A 23,846-nucleotide genomic window follows, 5' to 3' on the forward strand; every position below is an offset into this window, starting at 1 on the left:
AGATTCAGAAATGTCTAATTTACATTCTCTAAAGCTGCCATGTCTAATGTTTGCAAAGATTTTATTCTAATGCTAATTCTGTGCCCTAGAACTCAATAGGCACTCAGGCCAATTTGGTTTCCGAAATGGAAAGAAAAGAAGTACCAAAAATCCCTAGTGCCCTGCAGACTTCGTCAAGAGTTACTCCTCTGCAATAAATCCAAAATGGAAAAGCAGAGCTCCTAAATCTCATCACTATTGACATTTGGGACTGGGTAATTCCTCGTGGGGAGCTCTCCTGTGCATTGTAGAACGTTCGGCATCATCTCTGACCTCTATTCACTAGATGCCAGTAGTAGGCACTCATTTCCTGCCTCCAGTTGTGACAAATCAATAACATCTCCAGACATGGTTCCATGTTCTCTTGGAGGCAAAACCTGCTCCAGTTGAGAACCACTGCTCTAAAGGAAATCAGTGAGGCATCCTGTTATTACCTCCCCTCTGCATACTTCTCCCCCTTGGTTTTACGTCGTGGGGGAACTATGCTCTATGCAAATAACAGAGAGCTAGTTAAAGGCAACAGTGAGGTCAAGGCAAACAGCCGGATCTTCCTCTGGCCCACCGGGTGCCTTCTGGAACTCCAGGAAGTGTCCCTCAAGGGATAGGATGGTGTCAGAGAACTTTGCTGCCTGAACTCCCCACCCCGCCCCCCCCACTCCCAGCTTTTAATGTGATCCTGAAATGGAGACGGAATCATTCGCGCCCATTTTTGTCACAACTGAAAGTTCCCAAATTAGACCACTGAAAGCATTACCTTGTCAATGGGAGCATTTCCAGGAGCAGTTTTCAGGTGTTGTGAGTGTGCAGGCCTGTCTGTAACTATTACAGTCAGAAGCAGGACCTGGGATTTCTGGGACCTCGGGGATCCCAGATAAAAGACTTGAGAGCATAGGAGATATTGCCCGTGTTATTAATAGTTTGCCTCAAGTTGCTGAGACTTGTCCAAGCAGTTCCATCCTTGCAGGATAAATCCAGGTGGCCAGGCCACTTGGAGAAAGATAAATAACTGATCATTGATTTCACTAGAGATTCGGGAACTTTATGTGTAGCAAGGAAGAAGAAAACACAGATATAATCTTCTCATCTTTGCTACCCAGAAAATGAAGTATGCCCTCTTAGAATCTGTTTGGACTAGGGGCGCCTGGGTGGCTCAGTCAGTTAAACGTCTGACTTAGCTCAGGTTTGTGGGTTCCAGCCCCATTGGGCTCTGTGCTGACAGCTGGGAGCCTGGAGCCTGTTTTGGATTCTGTGTCTCCCTCTCTCTCTCTCTGCCCCTCCCCTGTTTGTGCTCTATCTCTCCCTCTCTCTCAAAAATAAACATCAAAAAAAAATTTTTTTTAAATAATCTGTTTGGATGATTCAGTTTCCACAGGATGATTCAATTTCCACAGGATGATTCAACTGTGGAAACCATTTTTAGGTTTTCAAAATGAAATGAAAAGAAGCTTTCTGAGATTGTCATTGTGAGGGGCCTCTCTCATGACTGGGCCTCAGCACATATAGTTGGAGTAACTGGTCTGTGATGGGTCCAAGAGTGAGAACTACCAGAAAGACTTCTTTCCCTAAAGCCACTCCTCCAGTCATCCCACTCTTGTCTGAAATTAGAAACGCATTTAGATTGATGAAGTTACAGCTTCCAGCCCATCCACAGCCCTTTAAAAAATTCAAATATCCCAGGCAAGAGTAACAGTTAAGATGACATCAACCATTCACACTTCAGTGTGAATTAGTTTATTCTCTGGCACAAAAATGAGGAATTAGTACAAACACTGAGACTTTGAGAGACATTTTTGACAGAGGTGGGAAGGGAGGGATTGTTGGGGAGACGGTATTTTAACACTGATCATCTAGAAAGAAGGGTCTGAAGCAAAAATTAAGTGCTAACAATGTATTTTTTTAAATTTAATACTTTATTATCATTGTTGTTTCAAACTATCAAAATAACATGTGAAACCAAACAATACAGAGGGATATAAAATAAAAATGTATAGTCTCTTCCTCCCCCATCCATTTCCACGGCCATGTAAATCAGTACTAACATTTTGTTTATTGGGTATCTTTTCACTGGGTTTATACAAACTCATATATGCATGTATAGTAAATATATATATACATATATATATATATATACAAAACCTAGTATATATATATATATATATATATATACATACAAAATATATATATATATATATATATATATATATATAGGGTTTTTTTTTTTACAAAAAATAAAATTATTTTATATGCTTAGTAATTTATCATGGACATCTTTCCAAGTTAGTGCCTTTCTCTCATTCTTTATAAGAGTTGCATATATTTTATGATATAGATATACATTATCTATTCAACACTTTTTTCTGTTAGCATATATGCCTTTTATTTCCAGTTATTTCCTGTTAAAGATAATGCTTCATACTGTGAGCACCAATAAATAAATTATGATGTAGGCAGATAATGGAACGAACCAGATGTAACAACATGTTTAGATCTTAAAAACAAACTTGAGTAAAAAAAAATAGAGTAAAATTATCTGTTATGTAAATTGTTAATCATATAAAATAAAACTATATATTGATTATCAACATTTATAGATGTAATTAAACATTGGCAGAAGAAAAGGTAATGCTTCAAAAAATATCCAGCAGACTTATCTTCATGTGCTATTGTTTTTATTTCAGTAAGACAAATTTATAGGGTATGTCACCCAGGACAAAGACAACAAATTTCTGTTCCTTTTTCATATGACATGGCTCAGGGTGAATTCACTATTCTGTTTACCAGCTTTTAATATGTTTCAGCTTGCCTAATTATATAAATCCTATTTGGAAAAGGTAGAGACATAAGAAAAATAAAAATAACTTAAAGTTCTTCTTTAAGTGTAGCACTCTAACTGAAACACAAAATTCCTAGGCAAGCTTAAACAGGACATATTTAAGCTGACAATTCACTTTCTTTGTTCTCAAGCCCATCCTCTAGGGATGGCAAAGAATTGTGTTCACTTTGAGGGCATCAATCTTAATAGTTTGATCCTGACTCTTGAAATAATAAATATTCCAAAAGGAATCTGAGAAAATACTTTCTTTTTAAAAAATTTTTTTTAATGTTTATTTATTTCTGAGAGAGACAGAAAGAGAGAGAGAGAGCATGAGCAGGGGAAGGGCAGAGAGAGAGGGAGACACAGAATCCAAAGCAGGCTTCAGGCTCTGAGCTGTCAGCACAAGAGGCCAATGCGGGGCTTGAACCCATGAACCACGAGATCATGACTTGAGCCCAAGTCGGCCACCTAACCAACTGAACCACCCAGGGGACCCAAAAATATTTTCTTAACAGTCCAAATAGAAAGCTTGAACAGTTTATCCACCCCATAGTGATACAGAATAAAACAATCAGGACTAGGCACGTCTGTGCCCTTGAATTTTAGGTTTAAGGGCTAATCCAATTTTTATACAGTATAGATATCAAGCAGACAAATGTGGAGTGCAGGAGACAGTGAGTGAGTATGCAGACACACGATCCGGCCCCGCCTCCATGTTCAACACTGTTCCTTTGAAGGTGTCGGTCTATCTGTGCATCAATGTGCTTCCAGAGCCCATCAGGTCGAGGGCTGGTGGCCTGGCATGTGGCCACTCTGGGAAAGAGTGTTGGATGCAGTTTGCAGCTGCGGCGCCTGCCCTGATCTACGCTCTCCACCTGCAATTTCAGGAAGCCTGCCTGTCTCCTGTCGCTCTTGAGTGGCACTGCTCTCCCTCTCTCCCACAACCTTTGCCAGCCAATTTGGCAGGGCGATGGTGGCAAAGTAAAACAGGCGCCCTCCTGTCCTTCAGCAAAGTGGAGCAGAGGAGCTCTCCACAGAGTTAGTTTTTTTCCTTTTTCCTTTCTGTCTCTCCTTTCTCTCTTTTCTGTCTTTCTTTCTTTCTTTCTTTCTTTCTTTCTTTCTTTTCCTTCCTTCTCCCTTCCTTCCTTCCTCCCTCCCTTCCTTCCTTCCTTCCTTCCTTCTTTCCTTCCTTCCTTCCTTCCTTCCTTCCTTCCTTCTCTTTTGCTCTTTCACTCTTTCTTTCTTTCTTTCTTTCTTTCTTTCTTTCTTTCAACAGATAGACATAGTTTGAGATATAGTTAACACAAACATAGTTTAAGTTTAAAGCATAGAACCCATTGATTTGCTGTATTTATATATTACAATATGATTACCACTGTAGCTTAGCTAACACCTCCATAGTCACATAATTAACAGGATTTCCTTCTTTCTCATAGCTAAATAATATTTCATTGTATGTATACATACCACATCTTCTTTATTCATTCATCCACTGATGGACTCTTAGGTTGTTTCCATATCTTGGCTATTGTGAACATAGCTACAATAAACATGGGGGTGCAATATCTTGTTTTCATTCCCTTTGGATATATACTTAGAATGGGATTGCTGGATCATATGGTAGTTCTCTTTTTAATTTTTTTGAGGCTCTCCATATTGTTTTCCATAATGGCTAAACCAATTTATGTTCACACCAACAGTGCTCAGGAGTCCCCTTTCCTCCATATCTTTGTTATTCTTGTCTTCTTGATAATAGCCATTCTAACAGATGTGAGGTGATATCTCATTGTGGTTTTGATTTGCATTTCCCTGGTGATTAGTGATGCTGAGCACTTTTTCGTAGACCTCTTGGCCATTTGGATGTCTTCTTTGGACAAATGCCCGTTCAATTCCTCTGCCCATTTTTAAACATGATTGTTTGTTATTGAGTTTGTTATTGAGTTCTTTGTATATTTTGGAAATTAACCTCTTGTCAGAAAAATGGTTTGCAAATATTTTCTCTTACTACTTAGGTAGCCTTTTCATTGTGCTGCTTTTTCTTTTGCTGTGCAGGGCTTTTTAGTTTAATGTAGTGCCACCCGTTGATTTTTGCTTGTGTTACCTGTGCATTTGATGTCAGAGGGTTTCCTAAATATATATTTTAAAAACCTCTCATCCCATCCACTTGCTAGAATTCCCTCCCTAAGGTAAGTAATCTTACTTTAAACATTACCTAGTTGAAGAGGACATAGGCTGAAGTCACTCTAAACTCTTGCTGACAGAAAATAAGGTACGGGGCCCAGGGGGACAAGGAGGAAATTACTAAGCCGAATATTCATTATATCCTGCAAGTTCTGGAGAGGGAATCTTTACATCTCCCTGCCCTTGCCTGCTATCTTTCATATTATTGTAAATAACCAGAATGTGTCAGGTGCTCTTCCTCTTTGTTCCTAAAGCTCACTATGCTTACTACTATCTCAGAATTGATAAATTTCTAATATTTTAAAATAAAAGCATTAGTGAGGGAATATTCTAAATCATACTAAGTCTCTTTAGGTCTTTAATTCCCTAATACAAAGCCAAATTTATTATATATTCGGGTCATGGGCAGTGTGATTCTGCTTCCAAAGTACATGTAAGTCTTTAGGCATGAGACAGATAATGGTCAAACTATACACATGAGCTACCCTACTTCCCCACAAAAGTCAGTAGAATGTCTCACTTCTAGTTTGGGAACCCTGTACATATTCCAAACCTAGAGTTGTAACAGAATGCACACAGATGAGCCTCAGCTACTAGACTATTAGTTTCTAGAATTCAGAGACTGTTTTGTTCACCTTTTTATTTTTAGCTGCCAGGATAGTGCCTTGAACATAGTAGACACTCAACAAGTGTTTGTCAAATACTTGTTCAATGGAAAAATGGAGCAGGGAAGGAAACCAACACTCACTGAGTGCCTGCTACATGCCAAGCTCTGGACTAAGTGCTTTGCAGAAGTTCTTGCATACTTTGGCATTTTTGTTAGTGTTCTGCGTGGTGGGTAACTCCAAGAATAGCACTAGGACCAGCGGAGACCATAGGAAGATACATTTCTGTTCAATATTAGGAGCTTCGTAATGTTCAGAGATGACTAAACATGGAGCAGGCTGTGTCAAGAAGGATGAATTCCCTGTGACTATGCGTAGGCGCAAGATGTTAGTTATATAGGGACTCAAGCATCAGGTGGGTTGGGTACTGTCAGCCAGACCAAAGCCCCTCACTCAGATGCCCACAGAGGCCAGGCAAGGAGCATAAATGAGAAAAGAGGCCAAGTGTAAGAAGTTCTTCACTTCTCCCTTTACTCCATGTAAAACAGTTGCAGCGGGGTGCCTGGGTGGCTCAGTCGGTTAAGTGTCTAACTCTTGGTTTCAGCTCAGGTCATGATCTCACGCTTCGTGGGTTTGAGCATTGAGCTGTGTGCTGACAGCATGGACCCTGCTTGGGATTCTCTCTCCTTCTCCCTCTTCTCCCCCCACCAAAATAAATTGATTAATTAAAAAACAAAAAAACAAAAAAACAGTTGTAGCATCATGATGAGCAGTTGCTGACTCTCAACCTCTAAATTCTGGAGACACAATAGGGAGTAATGAGGTCATATTCCTTCTAATGCACAATTGTTTTTCAGCACCAATAGTTTTCATGCAGGGACATGGATCCTGTTTTGAGAAACCTTTCTATTTTTTCTTTATGTTTATTTATTTTGAGAGAGAAAGAGTGGGTGTGTGCAGGATCTAGTGGGGGATGGGCAGAGAGAGAGAGAGGGGGAGAGAAAGAGAATCCCAAGCGGGCTCTGCACTGTCAGCGCAGAGCCCGGCTTGGGGCTCAAAGTCATGAATCCTGAGGTCAAGACCTGAGCCAAAACCAAGAGTCAGATGTTTAACCAACTGAGTCACCCAGGTGCCTCAAGAAATCTTTCCATTTTTAGAGAGAAGCCAGGAATTCTCCTTTTTATATAAAAGCTTCTAATTCTTAAATGTGCTACCAAATTCCAATGGGGAAAGAAATAACACTATGGGCCACATAACACATCTACACATTTGGCTTATGGTCACTTTGTTATCTCTGCGACTGGTAATGTTTAAGGTAACTTTAAACCTGAGATTCTTAGAATATTTGCCTTACAGAATGGTTATAATCCAGTGTTTGGCTATAAATGATAAATCCTGACATTGAATGGCAATGTCCTAGGTTCACAAATCTCTAACTTTAACTTTTATGCAAGGGGATGGATTTGTGCTGGCCCTATTTCATTTCACTGACTTTCTGTCATCATCATCATTGCAGTAGAGGCTTATCTGATTATTTTATGTAACTTCATCAACCACAGAGTTGATGGATAGCACAGGGATAGAGAAAGCCAGGTAATCTTATTATGACTTCGAGCACAGGGCTCAGTTCTCATGCGGCACATGAGACCTGAATGAATTAAATCTTTGTCCAAGATGATGCACACATCAGCAGTTATATTGTGACAGCTCCGGTTTTGAATTATCTTTCCAGATGTTCTCTCAGTAATTAGAGAAGCCCCGTTTCTAGTGAAGCTCTTTCGACTGGAGGGTCAAAAATGACTTGAGTAGAAGTTTTTATCCTTCTATAAAGTGACATCTTCCCTTCTTAATTTGCATTGATAGAAGCTGCTTTCTATTATCTGGAATTCAGAAGAAGTGTCTTCTCCTGGGAGAATATACCATGTCTTAGAAGGTTGTAATTGCTGATTTCTACAATGATCAAGATCAACTCTGCTCTAGGCTATAGAAGAAGCCCAAGTCCACCCTTTGTTTTTTCTTTTCTTCCTTGGGTTAGCTTGTTTGTTTGTTTTGCCACTGGCATGATCCTATTTGCCACCCCTAAACTTCTGGTGTTGTCCTAACATAATGGTGTCAAGGAGGCCATTTGGCCAACTAGTAGGGTTGTAGGACTTAGAGTTACCTTCTTTAGAAAAAGGAGACCCTGTACTTCCATATGGAGTATCGTCTTCACCAGGAAACAGGGTTAAGGAGAGGCCTGCAGTAAGAAACAAAGGGAAGTTTCCTGTAGTAGCATGCCTACTATGTATCTCCTTGCTGACATAACATGGCAATCTTTCAAGAGTCTCTAGGCTTCGGGTATGGCAAGTACTCGAAGGGTACTGACTTCTAGATTCTGACAGACTCAACTTTCCTTTTGTTCCCCCCAAATGAGGGAGTTGTGGCTGTTTCCTGCACTTGCTGTCTTTGTGTCACCTCACGGTGTCTCTAACACTTGTGTACCCAGTTTCTCATAATTACTTGTCTCTGTTGTTGCAATTTCTGTTTTCCTGACTGGACCCTGACAGATACAACTTGCTTTAAGATAAATTCGTTACTTATATTTCTGTCGGAGAATTGTGTTGTCCATAAATACTGAGGATACTTCAAGCTGCCAATTTGACTTTTCTATCTTCAATTGAGGCAAGAAGACTGATGGAAGAAAGCAGTTAAAATCATGAACAAATGTGGATTTTGAGATAATTTACAGATTTCAGTTACTATCCTATTTTCTTTTTGTCATCGTGTGTCAAGTGTTTCTTGTAAATAGCATTAAGCACAGTCTCTTTTTTCTTGTCTTTTATTATTATTATTATTATTATTTACTTATTTTTGAGACAAAGACAGACAGAGTGTGAGCAGGGGAGGGTCAGAGAGAGAGGGAAACACAGAATCTGAAGCAGGCTCCAGGCTCTGAGTTGTCAGCACAGAGCCAGACTGGAGGCTCGAACTCACAGACTGTGAGATCATGACCTGAGCCGAAGTCAGACGCTTAACCCACTGAGCCACCCACGTGCCCTAAAGGCAGTCTATTTTTTTTAAGCTCATTCAGTGTCTGACTTTAATGGGGAATCAATCCATTCATAATTAGTGTAACAACGGGCATACTTGATTTTAATTCTTTCAATTTTACTCTGATTTTTAAAAATGAACTTTGCCATTGTTTCCTCTATTCTTTTCCCTATTTCTTGGTTTGGTTACCCCAATTTTTATCCCTATGTCCCTGAATAATCAAATTTAACTATATGGCTAAAGAAAAGTGTTTTGTATGTTTTATTTTTGTTAATGTTTATTAATTTCTGAGGGGGGGGGGTGTTAAGGGGCAGATAGAGACGGAGGGCAGAGAGAGACAGGGGCAGATGATTCGAAGAAGGCTCTACATGGACAGCAGCGAGCCCGATGTGAGGCTTGGACTCACAAACTGTGAGATCATGAGCTCAGCCAAAGTTGGATGCTCAACCGACTAAACCAGCCAGGTGCCCCTTGTATGTTTTTAATTTGAAAAAGACCAGAGATTTAAAATGCCCTTTTTCTAATGATCATACTTTCATTCACGTGGTTTGCCAAGGAATCTTTTAGGGAAACTAGGGCAGCAGAAGAGATTCAGAAGTCATCCTGGGTGCTCTGGACTCCACAATGGTGAGATTGCTTTGGTTCTCCGTTAGACATTCCAACACACAGGTTTTCTCTAAAATATAAAGAAAAGCAAATCAAAAGAGAAGACCTTGAAATAAAAAAAAAGTTCTGCTATGAAAACAGCTTATTAAGGAATTGATGTGAAAGTTGGTGAGTCCCTTTATGCTCTGACAAGCTTTGGTATGCTTTTCCTCTCCCAGAAAAGCACTACTCACACTGGCAAACTCCTGTGCATCCTTTTTTTAAAAAATTATTTTTTTTTAATTTTTTTTTCAACGTTTATTTATTTTTGGGACAGAGAGAGACAGAGCATGAACGGGGGAGGGGCAGAGAGAGAGGGAGACACAGAATGGGAAACAGGCTTCAGGCTCTGAGCCATCAGCCCAGAGCCTGACGCGGGGCTCGAACTCACGGACCGCGAGATCGTGACCTGGCTGAAGTCGGACGCTTAACCCACTGCGCCACCCAGGCGCCCCAAAAAATTATTTGTTTAAGTTTATTTATTTATTTTGAGAGAGTGAGAGAGTGCTAGTAGGACAGGAGCAGAGAGAGAGAGAGAGAGAGAGAGAGAGAGAGAGAGAATTCATGCAGAGCCCAATTCGGGACTTGAATTCACAAACCACCAGATCATGACCTGAGTTGAAGTTGGATGCTTAACCTACGGAGTCACCCAGGTGCCCCTCCTATGCATCCTTTGAAGTGTATCCAGAAGGTCTTTTCTGTAAATCTTTCCCTGACCACCCTCTCCAAACCTGCTTCCTTCTTTGTGCCCCCTCCACGCCTTATGCATGCCCCCATTACAGCCCTTATAGCATGGTTTTGCAATTATCATACTCTGCTCTAAGCTATGTGCTGTTTGAGGGCAGAAACTTCTGTTCATTTAGCTTCGCATCTTCTCTAGTTACTGCCAATGCTTAATAAACACTTGTTGAGTAAATGATTAATTGTTTTGCCAACGGTAGTGGTTTATTAACAGCAACATATTTCTGTCATCTTTTATCTTTCCTTTTTTCCTGAAGCAACAGAAAAAAAAATAACTTCAGAATTAATGTTACCTCTAAGGAACACAAATAGTATTCTCACTAGTCCTATTAACGTGTTCCCCTAATATTTGGGGAATTTAGGTTGAGGCCGTCTGAACCCTTGTCTCTCTCTGTTCCTCAACAATATTTTGGCAGATTCCTGTGTGTGTGCGTATCAATGACTAACCATCTGAATTCAATTTGCAAGCTTCTTGCTCATGGGGCAAACATTGGCAATTAGCCTAACTGGTAGTCCTACTAGCTAAAATCACATCCAATAAGACTTCCTTAGGACGTATCCAGTTGGATACTTTCTTTTGGAATGCTTAAATGAACGCCCATCCTTTAATTTAAAATGATCTTTTTAATCTCCCCTTCCACAGATTAAGGCCTTTATTTAGCATGACAGCAACTGAATTCCCCAACTCTGCCGACATGCAACTTGATTATGAGTTCAGTCAATACCTAAAATCAATGCAAAAAAAAGTGAAGTCGGAAGTTTCGAAATATAAATCCATTAAGGCCTGACATTTTCTCAAAATTTTAGTGAATAGCACACAGTCACTCTCTGCTCCAGCTGTAAAAATAACACTGTGAATCTAAACTAAAATAAGTAACTTGGACCTCCTTTATAAGAAATTCATCATTTTAAAAAATGCAGAGAAACCATTGGGAAGCAATTTCCACAAATCCAAGGACTCCTCATTTAGAGTGAATACAATATACACAATAGAGTGTATACAGTGAACACTACCACCAAACTGGCTCAAACACAAGGTCTAACAGAACTGTTGTCACAAAGCACATTTGAAAGGGATTGCTAGTGATATGAATTCCTCAGGAAGGTTTTCAATCTCTTAAGTATTTATGCAGGCTGAAGATTGAAGGGGGATTCTAAGGGATCTGTGGCCACATTTCGCAGAGTAGAGGTTCATGGAGTCCACCAGGAAAAACAAACAAAACAAAACAAAACAAAACAAAACCCTAGAGGCCTCTTGCTTTCCTCCCTTGACAGGCTGACATCGTAAATTACCTGTACAACCTGCAGTTGTCTACTCTGTTAGTAGAAGGAAGAGTTCAGGTAGGTTGGGTCATGTTATTTCCCTCTCCTTCTGGGAAACTGTCAGACTGACTTTCCCAGCTCTCCCAGAACTCACATGTAGCCACAGGCCTGAGTGCTGTCAATGGGAAATTCCCAGCAGACACCGTCCAGGTGGCCTAAATTCAACTCAGTTCTGAAACTATTTACCTAGAAAATAGCATCAGCGGGCACCTGGGTGGCTCAGTCGGTTAAGCTTCTGACTCTTGATTTTGGCTTAGGTCATGATGCAGGGAGTCAGGCCCTGTGCTGACAGTGGGGATCCTGCTTAAGATTCTCTCTCTCACTCTTTCTTTGCCCCTCCCCAACTTGTGCGCTCATGCACGGTCTCTCTCTCTCTCTCAAAATAAATACATAGACTTAAAAAAAAAAAAAAAAAAGAAAATAGCACCAGATCCCACAGGTTAAGGACACTGTTGTACAAGACTCCCCTCCACCCCCTTGAGAAGCCAATTTTAAGTGCAGGTTTGTAACTTGTGCTTCTGACCAAGTGGCTATAAATTGGCGGTTCCTACAACCCCCTGCCTTGGGTCGAGTGATTTGCTACAGCATCTCACAGAACTCAGGGAAACATTTGCCAGTTTATTATAAAAGGATATACTATAAAATAATACATGTGGGAAAAGGCTCAGAGCTCCCATGCTCTCTAAGCATACCACAATCCTCAAATTCCCATGAGTTCTGGGGCACCTGGATGGTTCAGTCGATAAGCTTCCGACTTCAGCTCAGGCCATGATCTCATGGTTCATGAGTTCGAGCCCCAAGTCCGCCTCTGTGCTGACAGCTGGGAGCCTGGAGCCTGCTTCAGATTCTGTGTCTCCCTCGCTCTCTGCCCCACCCCCCCACTCATGCTCTGTCTCTTTCAAAAATAAATAAATATCTAAACAAACAAATTTCCATGGGGTCATCCACCAGGAAGCTCTCCAAATCTACTCCTTTTGGTTTTTTATGAAAACTTCATTACATAAGCATGATTGATTAAATCAATGGCCATTGGTGATTAAGCTCAATCTCCAGCCCCTCTCTCCTCCTGGGAAATCAGGGGGTGAGATCAAAAGTTCCAGCCTTCTAAACACCTGGCTGTTTCCCTTAGCAACCAGCCCCCCTCCCAGGGTGCAATGCGCTAGTCACCTCATTAACATAACAAAAGACACTTTGTTTCACTCTCAACACTTAGGAAATTCCAGGGGTTTGAGGAGCTCCAGGCCAAGAACAAGGATGAAGACCAAAAAATGTATTCTTACTGTAAGTCACAGTATCGCAGATTGGATCTAATGAATATTAAAAATAATATTTGCAAAGAGTTTTTAGTCATGTAAATGATTATTGCTAAGGGTAACAGAATATGCCATCTCAAAATATGAATGTAGGCGTTCAGGACATGCTACCTCATAATATGCTGCTTTGGCATTTTGAGTTGTAGACATTTGAAAAAGCAATAAATGCAAGGAGGGCTATCTCTGAACTGCTCCTATCTGCCTCAAGACAGAGCAACAAAAGGACCTCAGTTATAGATCCCTCCCCAGGAGTTTCATCAACCAGGAATCACTGACACCACATCCAAACTTGACCACAAATTATCATATCTTCCATCTATTTTTTTCTAAGAACCCATTCATCTTCCCTAAAAATCACTTACTCTCCCCTATGAGGCCTATACCCTTCCTCCCCTCCCCAATTAATATGGTATTTAAGCCTGAACTCTGAGCCACCTCTGAGTTACTCATTTTTCCCTGGTCATCTCCCATGCATACATGAGGTATACACGTTAATAAACTTCTTTTATTACAGAGGTCTTTGCTAAGAACTTTGAGGGTAGAGGGAAGATTAATTCCCCCCCCTACAATTATTAGAAAGATATGTAAAAAGAATAGGACACAAAATTGTTTTTTTCCAAAACATCTCCAATGCATTTTTGGAAAGTAGGAAAAAATATGCCCAAATGTTAAAGTCAAAAATTGAAAGACGGGAGTCTGGGTGGCTCAATTGGTTAGGCCTCTGACCTTAGCTCTGCTCATGATCTCATGATTTATGGGTTTGAGCCCCATGTCAGGCTCTGTGCTGACAGCTTGGAGCCTGGAGCCTGCTTCAGATTCTGTGTCTCCCTTTGTCTCTTGCCCCTCCCGTGCTCATGCTCTGTATCTCTCTCTCTCTCAAAAATAAACATTAAAAATTTTTTTAATTGAAAGAATAATTCATTGGAAATCCATATCCCTTCACTTATATCCAACACTACCCATATGTTGGAGGGCCCCCTATTTTCTCCTCTAGCCTTGGCCTTACTCAAGGGATGAGAGGTATTCTGAGCCAAGAGGTATGCCCATCTGGAGCTCATCTCCTGCCACAACCCCTCACTTTTATTCCATGCTTCAGGTGTCCTAGAGCCTGGAATTCCTATTACTTTCATCTTTTTTGGGGTCCATTTTCCTGAGGTTAGACCATCTCCACTGTGCATAGCCCTTGGCCCAATGGTCCCAAGAAACATCTGTTTCTGAGAGTGGGGAGCTGCATGATATGGATGTGAAGGTGAGGAAAGTAATTTCCCTAAGTTCTTGGATGGACACCTATAGCCAAAGATAGGTTAGTAAGAGAAAAACTAACAGAGAAGTTTATTAATATGTATACCTCTTGTATGGATGGGAGATGCCTAGGGAAAGATCAGTAACTTAAAGGTTTAGTTAGAACCTCAGTTCATACAGTATCTTAGCAAAGGAACAATACATTTCTATAGAAGTCACAGACAAAGGAAATAGACTTTGAGTCTCTAAGGGCAGCAAATAATGAGCACACAGATATATAGGAAACTAATGGTAGATAAAAGCTGGATAGTAAGGTTTGTTATATAGATTCTTCCAGTACCATTTCCACGCAGATAGGATCTAAAGTTATCTCTAGTGATTAACTTTGGTCCTTCTCGATAGAGAGGGGAAGAGAGATATCCTTGAAAATTTATGTCCTTGTTTTGGGCAAATAGAGGGAGGGCAGTAAGCTTTTCTTATATCTGCATCTTCTCAGTTGTCTTCAGCTCCAAATAATCTTCTGCCAAAGGGGCGTGTTTTGGGGTTTCACATTCTGCTACCCCACGGGTGGTGCTTGAATTCATGAACTGAGGTGTCCACACAGGTGTGCATAGAACCCCTTATGGTGCAGGATGGACTTAGGAATGGGTGAGAAATGGTTGCAGGCCAGGAGACCAGGGCTGGCTTTCCTTGAATTGCTATGTTTTAACATAAAACTTACAGGTGTTTGTGAATTCTAAATTTGAACTTGGTTTCCAGATCATTATGAAGCTGCATTGGTCAAAGTAAATAATAGAACGTATTTTATTATTTTATGAGTTTGCTTTATAACTTTAAATATTTAGGCATGGTATATGAGTCTCCATTTGTACTTTTGACCCAGACCCTTCAGGGTTAGGAAGAGTCTTGCTTAAATATACCAATTATCAACATTTTGCCATATTGGCTTGTTTTATCTGTCTGTCTATCTGTCTATCTATCTATCTATCATCTATCATCTATCTATCTATATCAATGGGCCTTATTTTTTAATGCTGAAGCATTTGAAAGTATGCTGCAGATATCATGGCACTTTCTCTCTGAATACTTTAGCATGTGTTTCTTAAGAACAAGGATATTCTCCCATATAACCACAATATATCACACCAAAGAAGTTTAATGTTGATGTAATAAAATTATCTAATAAATGTGGCCTATATTCAAATTTTCTCCATTGTCTTAATGCCCTGTCAAAGATTTTTTGTCTTTTTCTTCTAATCTAGGATCCAATCAAGGGTCACTCATAATATTTGTTTTTCATGTTGTATGGTAATGACAAAAAGACCAAGAAAGGCTTTCTCTTAAATGGAGGTCAAATTAGATTGCTCGGCAAAATTGGTGGAAATGTTAAAACACTAACCACATTTTTTGGAAATAGAACACAAAGTCTTCAAGATTTAAAGGGAGTGAAGGGAGAATAAATGCAACAGCCTTTGAGCTTTAATTTCAGTTTTTTCTGAGGCTGTTATTCCTAAATGATATGCACCTGCTTTTTCTTCTGTGGGCTTCTGCTGTGATTTTATATTTGTCCTAAATTTTCAGAGGAATAAATGCAGTGTTAGATGAAGGAACGTTTTCATTATTATCCTAGAAAGAGAATGTGTGTGTGAGTGGGGGAGAGGGAGAGAGAGAGAGAGAGAGAGAGAGAGAGAGAGAGAGAATTTCAAGCAGGCTCCATGCTCAGCCTGGAGCCTGACACAGGGCTTGATCCCATGACCCTGGGATCATGACCTGAGCCGAAATCAAGAGTCAAATGCTCAACTGACTGAGCCACCCAGGTGCCTCTAGATGAAGAAATTTTTAAAGTAAATAAAACCTTAAGCAAGTTGTATTCACATGTTTTTGATAAACAAATTTGCACTTTGCACATTTGCAAATCCTTCAGTGCTAAACACTGATTTTCTCACCCCTTTCTTGGCCAGACTTTTTCTGTGTCCTCATGTACAGCAGGAAGACATTGATGTTTGTGAAAACTCAGCCATTTTATGATAACTCACTCGTTTTTGTGGCCATAAAATAATGTTATAAGCATCTATCTCATAAGATTTCATTTAAGAATAAAAATGTTCTTAAGAAACACATTAAACAGACAAACATTAGGTATTAGAGATCAATACCCCTACGTAATCATGTGGGGTGTCCAACACAAGAACACAAGACTCTTGAACACAAGAGTTCATTGGAAAACTGACATTTTAAAAGTATTTATGAGTGCAAGAAAATAAGCAAAGAATTAAAAAGGACTTTTCAAACAAAATCTTGTTTCCTTATAGATTATGAACTTCAAATGATTTGCTTCATTTTAAAGGTGTAAATAGTTGAAGATCAGAAAAATAATATTGTCTATGCAGTGTGTTGTGTATATAAATTTTTATTTATTTATTTATTACACAACATTCTACATAGACAAATCTTCATGCATCTAAGTCAATGCTATTGAAAGTGTGATGCATGGGTAGGTGCCAAATAGCACATTATTTGTAACCAGTTTTGAAATAAATTTCAAGTCCCGTGATGGAACTGCTCCTTCCCTGGGTGCCACATCAGTGAACTGAAATTTAGATAACTCTCATGTCCCTGTGAATGCTCGGCTTCACCAGAAACAGACTATCTAGGCAGCCAGTCCCCAAATGCCCCGCCAATTTAGGACTCCTCCTTATTTCCTTGTGCCTTCTCACCCCAAGCAAAGTTGACTATGTAGCCCCAGCCAATCTGATATTTTCTCTTTCTCTCTTCCTTGTTCTTTATTCTTTGTCCTGTAAAAGCTTTCAGTCTTTCTCTCTCCCCATTTAACAATTCTCTGAATGGAGGCTATCTGCTTCATGAGGTGTTATCACCTGGTTTGTCTTCTTTAATCATTTTTTAACAAGTCCATGAGGAAACAAGTAATAAATTGAACGGAAGCATTTAGAAACTTTCAAAGCAGTATGTCAGGGTACCTTTGTACAATCCAAGAAAAGAAAACCTGGCTTGTATTTTGTATATCTTTTTATTCCATCTTTCTACTTCTTGTTGTTGTTGTTGTATTTTTATATAAGTATGAGTTCATGATGGATTGGGAAAAGAAAAACTGGTTCTTCACCTCAGATAATTTGAGAAGCACTTCTGAACATGGTATTTGGCAGGAGTGTGAAGTGTGTGTGTGTGTGTGTGTGTGTGTGTGTGTTTATAGGGTTGAAAGAAAAGAGAGATGAAGTGGAAAGTCATTAGATCAAATGCAGTATCATTTGCAGAAGAGGTTTATATTAAATAATAAGAGACTATATATATTTCCAAATACGATGTAAACAAAGGAGTTCAGAACAAGACTGCTCCTCCTTAACATGCCACTCTCACAGGAGGATTACTTTGACCTGAAGGCAATCAAGACCCAGAAGACTCATGAGAAGCTTGTAACCTCCCCCTTAAATGCCTAAAAGAAATGTAATTTTTTCATTTGTGGGGGAAATATGCAATTATAAAGGAAATTTACATTGGAAAGGGGGCCTCTACCAAGAAGAGAGCTACTGCCAGAGATAAACCATTTTTACTTAAGAAACTGATCTGCATAACCTTGATTTGCCAAACATTTCCTCCTCTCCCCTCCCTATAAATTGCTTTCCCTCCTCTGAAACCTTTTCCTTAGCTCAGGAGGTTTTATAAACCTCAATTGCCTGGTTGCCTTTTGGGTCTCCTGCACATGTATGCAATTAGATTTGTTTCTCTCCTGTTAATCTGTCTTATGTCATTTTAATGATTGGACCAGCCACAGAATCTAGAAGGGTACAATAAAAATTCCTCCCCTACACAAATTCATAAACCAAATGGGTTAGCTAATCTTCTATTATTATTTGAAAACATTTTTAGGGAATAAATGAAAGAACAAAAGATGTGCCAGGTCACAGTACTTGAACATTTTTAGTGTTTGTTTCCTCTCTCTCTCTCTCTCTCTCTCTCTCTCATTTACTTGCTCTCTCTCCATTTGTTTATCCTTTACAGTGTCCACACTATCCGATAATGGCTTTCCATGTTACCAACGTAGGGGAGAGTAAAATAATTTTCCCTCTGCCCTTGTAAGTTCTCAGCTGGAGCCCTATAAAACAAGATTAATAAGAGAAAAACAAACAGAAGTTTATAATGTATACCTACTGTATACAAGGGAAGTATTCAGAAAACTGAGTAACTCTCAGAGGTGATACACCATTCAGGCTTAAATACCAGCCTTAGCTAAAGACAAAAGACAGAAGGGTGTGGGGGAAGTCAGTTACGGGGAGATGGGCAGCACAAGTCTGGTAAACAAGAGTAAGATTTGCCATGAAGATTTAAGTCAGGGACTTCTGCATTGATAAGAGTTTCTTGTGGTTTGGTCATCCTTCTCTTCCTGGTACAGTGAGGGAGATACCCTTCCAAATAGAGATTTCTTTATAAATATCCATTTCTCTTACAAAAGGGTAACTTCTACTCTGTTTTCAGAGCTTCTCCTGTGTCTGCTCCTTCTCAAAATACTCCTTATACCAAAGAGGTATCATTGGGATGGCATATTCTGCCACTAATCAGTGTCAATATCCACATTCCCTTCAGATTTGCCTCAACATCTCACTCACATTCCTCCAAATGGTCCTTTTTCTTTCACTTGCCTCTGCTCTTCCTTTCTCCACCATAACAGTTCCTGAAATCCTATTTTCTCTGAATGCTTTCTTTCCATTAACCTCATCCCACACAGATCACTTCATTAGATGATCTCAATGTTTAGATGTATTTTCTATAATTTTGAATTTTATGCAATAGTTTGTAATTGTTCTCAAGCTCGCCTCCTGTTGGCTACCCACTCTATGACATCATCCCTTTGGATTCTAAATTCCTGCAAAATAGGAGTAGCTACTTTGGTGTCAGAGCTGCACTGCCCAAGCCAGTAGCTATTAAAGTTCAAATATTTAGGTTTTTTAAAAAAATTAACATTAAATTAAAATAAGTTAACATTAGGTAAAATTAAAAATTTCCTCGGTTTTATTGCATGGATTTCAAATGTTCATTGCCTACATGTGGTTAGTTGCTATTATATTGGAAACCGGGGTGCCTGGGTGGCTCAGTCGGTTGAGTGTCCGACTTTAGCTCAGGTCATGATCTCCCAGTTTGTGGGTTCGAGCCCCGCATCGGGCTCTGTGCTGACAGCTCTGAACCTGGATCCTGCTTTGGATTCTCTCTCTCTCTCTCTCTCTCTCTCTCTCGCTGCTCCTCCCCTGCTCGTGCTCTGTCTCTCAAAAATGAAACTGAACCTTTGAAAATGCTTAAAAGCATAAAGTTGAACCAAAATCAAAATGGCTGCACTAATACTTTAGCCAAACTCGATTTTAAAGTAATCTTTTTCCTCTCTTCTGCAAACCTCCCCTCCTCCCTTCTTAGCCTTTTGTTTCCGGAACCCGGTGCCACCCTAAAGACATGATGAACAAAGCTGGCAGTGCCTACACAATTCCTGTCAAAACTGGCTAGATCCTGTATTTCCTTATCTTTAAAAAGTTTTTAAATGTTTATTCATTTTTGAGAGAGAGAGTGTGTGTGGGGGAGGAGCAGAGAGAGAGGGAGACACAGAATCCAAAGCAGGCTCCAGGCTCTGAGCTGTCAGCACAGAACCTGACAGGGGCCTTGAACTCACGAACTGTGAGTGAGATCATGACCTGAGCTGACGTTGGATGCTCAACCAACTGAGCCACCCGGGGGCCCGTAGAGCCTGTATTTCCTTACAAAACCTCCCACCCCTTTCCTCCCGGCAGGCTTGCAGTTTCTGAAGGCCTTAGCCCACTACACCCTCCTTTGCCCGCAAAGCAATAAAGCTATTATTCCTCTTTATCCCACATTCTGTCTTCACATTATATTTTGTCTCCATGATTTTTAATAACACGTTTAGAATATTTTCATCATTGCAGAAAGTTCTACTGGACAGGAATTCTCTCATATTTCCCATAACACCTATCATAGCTCACTGTTTACAGAAGATAGTCGAGGAGGAGTTAAGATGGCAGAATAGTAGGGGGACCCTATGCTTTCCTTGTCCCTTGAACACAGCTAGATAAATATCAAATCATCCTGAACACCCAAGAAATTAATATGAGGACTGAAAGAACAAGTTGCACACCTAGAGGGAGAAAAGTGGCTACATCATGGAGGGAGATACTACAGAGAGTTGATTTGAGGGAGAGAAAAGAATTGAGGGTGCTGCGGTGTGGGGAGGCTGATCAGGGAAAGAGGAAAGAGGGAGAAAGGGAGAGAGACAAAGACAGAAGGCAGCATGCAGGAGATTGCACAAGAAAAACTCTTCCTCAAAACCACTGACTGGGAAAAGGAGAGAAACTGATTGTGGCAAGTTTTTACAAGCAAGGGAGCTCGAAGTCTGAAGTTTTAGAAGTCATACCATCACCCGGGTCATGCCGGTGGCCTTAGCGGTGTTCTTGTGGGGAAGGAGAGCAGAGGCCCTGGAATGGACAGCATGGTCTGAGGATCTCCTGGGTCTCACCGGGAGGAACCGTTCCCCTTCTTGGAATGCATTTGGGAGAGATGGCACTACCTTTCAGGGGACAGAAGAGACAGGGGGTCACTGAGCGGCCTGTTAATTCGCATAGCAGTAGGGGCACCTGCTGAGAGGGCAGCTAACCTAGAAGCCAACTCTTGGCTGCATTTTACCACAAACTCCAAGCCTCTGCACAGTCGTGGGACGGATTTTCTGGGATGAACGGGCACTAGCCACAGCACCGCGATACCCTCCCCCAGAGGATCAGGGTGGGTCTGCACTGCTCTGAGTCCCTAAAATTTGGAGGTTTTGAAACCTAGCTGCGTGACTGAGATGAAACACAGGAGTACTGGCCGCAAGGCAGGCAGACGATTCAGACACAGGGTGAAAGCAGGATTCTGACAGAAACCTGGGACACAAGAGGGGAGATTGTTCACTCATCTATGAGGGCTTTCTGAATAGCAGTGGGCACAAACTCCCCGCTTCGGAGAGCGGGGCAATGCCATTTTTCCTGCCTCCCAGCAGCAGGGATAGACTTCAGTGAACAACACAGCGCCTCCCAGTGGAGGCTGGAGCCACATACACCAAGCTCTGCCCCACTGCTCACTGCAGGTGCATCTTTAACTAGGGCAGGTCTGGCTGAGAACCCAAGCAGCAGGCCTCTTCCCCAGAAAACCAGCACAAACCCCAACATGTACCAAGACTACTGATCATAGAGCTCTGCAAAGCTTCAGCTCTCGTGGAAATAGGATCAGGCTCATTTTAACAAGCAGACTAAAGTACACCTAGTTAAAATGCCACACACTGGAAAGGTCCAAACGCTCCCCACTGCAGGCAAGGAGAAACTCTGCAGAGGACCGATCTGAGGGAAAGAGCAACCAAGACACAATAGCGGAGTGCACGCTCAGAAATACTTCCTGAAACACGAGGCCCTGGATAGTTTAGGACCTCTTCTTAATACAGCCATTACTCTCAGGACCAGGAAATATAACAGGATTTCCCAACACACACACACACACACACACACACACACACACACACACAAATAGTGACCTAAACAAAGTGCCAAAATGGAGGAATTCACCCCAAAATAAAGAACATGAAGAGGTCACAGCCAGGGACCTAACCAAAACAGATATAAGTAATTATGCCTGAACCAGAATTTAAAACAACAATCATAAGGAGACTGACTGGGCTTGAGAAAGCATAGAAGACACCAGAGAATCCCTTACTGCAGAAATAAAAGAACTAAAAACTAGTCAGGCTGGAAAAAAATGCTATAACTGAGATTCAAAACCAACAGGATGTAGTGACAGTGAGGATGTACGACTCAGAGGAATGAATAAGTGATATAGAATATAAAAATATGGAAAGTAATGAAGCTGAAAAGAGTAGGGAAAGAAAAGTATTAGATCATGAATGTAGACTTAGGGAACTCAGTAACTCCATAAAGCATAATAACATTTGTAGCATAGGAGTCCCAGAAAGGGGAAAGAGGGCAGAAAAGTTTTAAATGAGCACATTATAGCAGAAAACTTCCCTAATCTGGGGAAGGAAACAGACATTGAAATCCAGGAGGCACAGAGAACTCCCACCAAATTTAACAAAAGCTGGCCCACAGCAAGAATATATCATAGTAAAAATTTTAAAATATACAGATAAGGAAAGAATCCTGAAAGCAACAAGGGAAAATAAATTCCTAATCTACAAGGGAAGACAAGTCAGGTTTGCAGCAGATCTCTCCCCAGAAACCTGGCAGGCCAGATGGGAGTGGCATGGTATACTCAACATGCCCAAAGTGGAAAAAATATGCAGCCAAGAATACTTTAGCCATCAAGGCTGTCATTCAGAATAGAAAGAGAGATAAAGAGCCTGTCAGACAAACAAAAACTAAGGGAGTTCATGACCACTAAACCAGCCCTGTGAGAAATCTTAAAGGGGACATTTTGAGTGGGAAAGAAAGACCAAAAGCAACAAAGACTAGAAAGGAACAGAGAAAATCTCCAGAATCGGCAACTTTACAGAATACAAATTAAAAATTAAAATAAAAAAAAGATTATCAACGAATGAATATGTAACAAATAATATAGCATAGCAAATAACATAGTATTACTAATAAGATTATTATGACCAAGATCAAGAAAAATCACATTTATAATATATCATAAAAGACTTTGAGGGGTTGGAATGGAAAAAGATAAGATATTATGAGATTAAAAAAAAAACACCAATAATAAAAATAAAAGAGAATACCTGCCCTATTTATTTTCACAATTGTGTGTGTCTGTGTGTGTTTGTGCATGCACACGCACAGGAGATCCTTATGAGAATAAAATGAGAGGCTCCATAAATTATAAAGCCTTAGACAAGTATGAGGGATTTTTAGCAGAAATTCAACAACATGAACAACAATTTGGCGATTATTCCTGGTCATAAGACAAAAGGAGACAGGATGATGATGCGAAATTGTTTGAGATGCAGTGGACTGTTTCATTCATTATTTTTTCTTACTATATTTTATTCTAGCATTTGCATATTCAGCCTCTCCTGAGGAGCTGAACACACAGGAAACACTGAGAAATGTTGCTGCTTTCAGAAGCATCAAGATGTAACTCCAAACAAAAGCTTTGTGCCCTGCAACTAGCCGTCTTTCTTCATCTGGTGAGCAGCATTCGTGGGTTCTCAATCCCATCTCTAGAAAACTAGTTGTCCCAGGTAGAGAAGCCACAAACTCTCCAGGACCTCCAGGACCTCTGTCTCCAGGGACTCGGAGTCAATGGCTGCCCTCCAGCACTGACACTGGACTGTCACTCGCTTTTTCTCCATTCCTTTTTCTTTTAAATCGAGTGCAGGGGTCAAAAGGAACGGCTGCTGGGAGGATAGACAGAACAGTTTCGTTCAACACAATGTAAAGGTTTTACAGGAAATATTTGCTGTTTCATGTATAATTGAATAAAAACGTAACGAATGTCTTTATTAGTGTAACTATAAGCAGCATAGAAAGACTTTCAGAGTTGGAAGAAGCGTGAAGATCCCTGTAGCTCCACAGATGAGCAAAGTCCTATTGATAAACGGCCACCCAGTCTCTGCTTAGGAAGTACATGTATATTAGAGAGTGTCCTAGCAGGAAATAGAGGGCGCACTCCCACTGGGTAGGCAGAAAGTGGCTGTTCACTAGATTGCGGGCAGGCTTTACGGAAACCAGAAAGGAATAGTGCAGGACTTTAAGACCAGTGGCGTCAGGCAGTCGCCTATCTTCCCTGTGCCTGAAGGGGCATTGGGAGTGGGAGGCAGCGGTCCTGGAACTCCGAGAGGGTAGCTGTGTCAGTGCACGGGGCCGCTATAACAAAATACAATAGATGGGGCGGCTTGAACAGCAGACATTTATT

At 40.6% G+C, this 23,846-nt stretch overlaps 2 long non-coding RNA genes across 2 annotated transcripts in view; one reads left to right on the plus strand and one right to left on the minus strand.

The window, feature by feature from the left end:
* The window catches only part of LOC121040715 (uncharacterized), a 63,986-nt gene extending 40,557 nt beyond the window's left edge, over positions 1-23,429 (plus strand). The window contains exon 3 of the long non-coding RNA XR_005795415.1: positions 22,984-23,429. This is a non-coding gene — a long non-coding RNA (uncharacterized LOC121040715). The remainder of the gene's footprint in view (positions 1-22,983) is intronic.
* LOC121040717 (uncharacterized) lies at positions 8,952-18,781 on the minus strand. Its single transcript, XR_005795417.1, has 2 exons — positions 18,557-18,781; positions 8,952-9,346 (listed from the first exon to the last, which is right to left on the minus strand). It is a non-coding gene; the product is annotated as an uncharacterized LOC121040717 (long non-coding RNA).
* Positions 23,430-23,846: the final 417 nt, after the last annotated feature.

This window comes from Herpailurus yagouaroundi, unplaced genomic scaffold, assembly GCF_014898765.1.
Source record: "Herpailurus yagouaroundi ecotype Mexico unplaced genomic scaffold, PumYag 182, whole genome shotgun sequence".
Classification (NCBI taxonomy): Eukaryota; Metazoa; Chordata; class Mammalia; order Carnivora; family Felidae; genus Herpailurus; species Herpailurus yagouaroundi.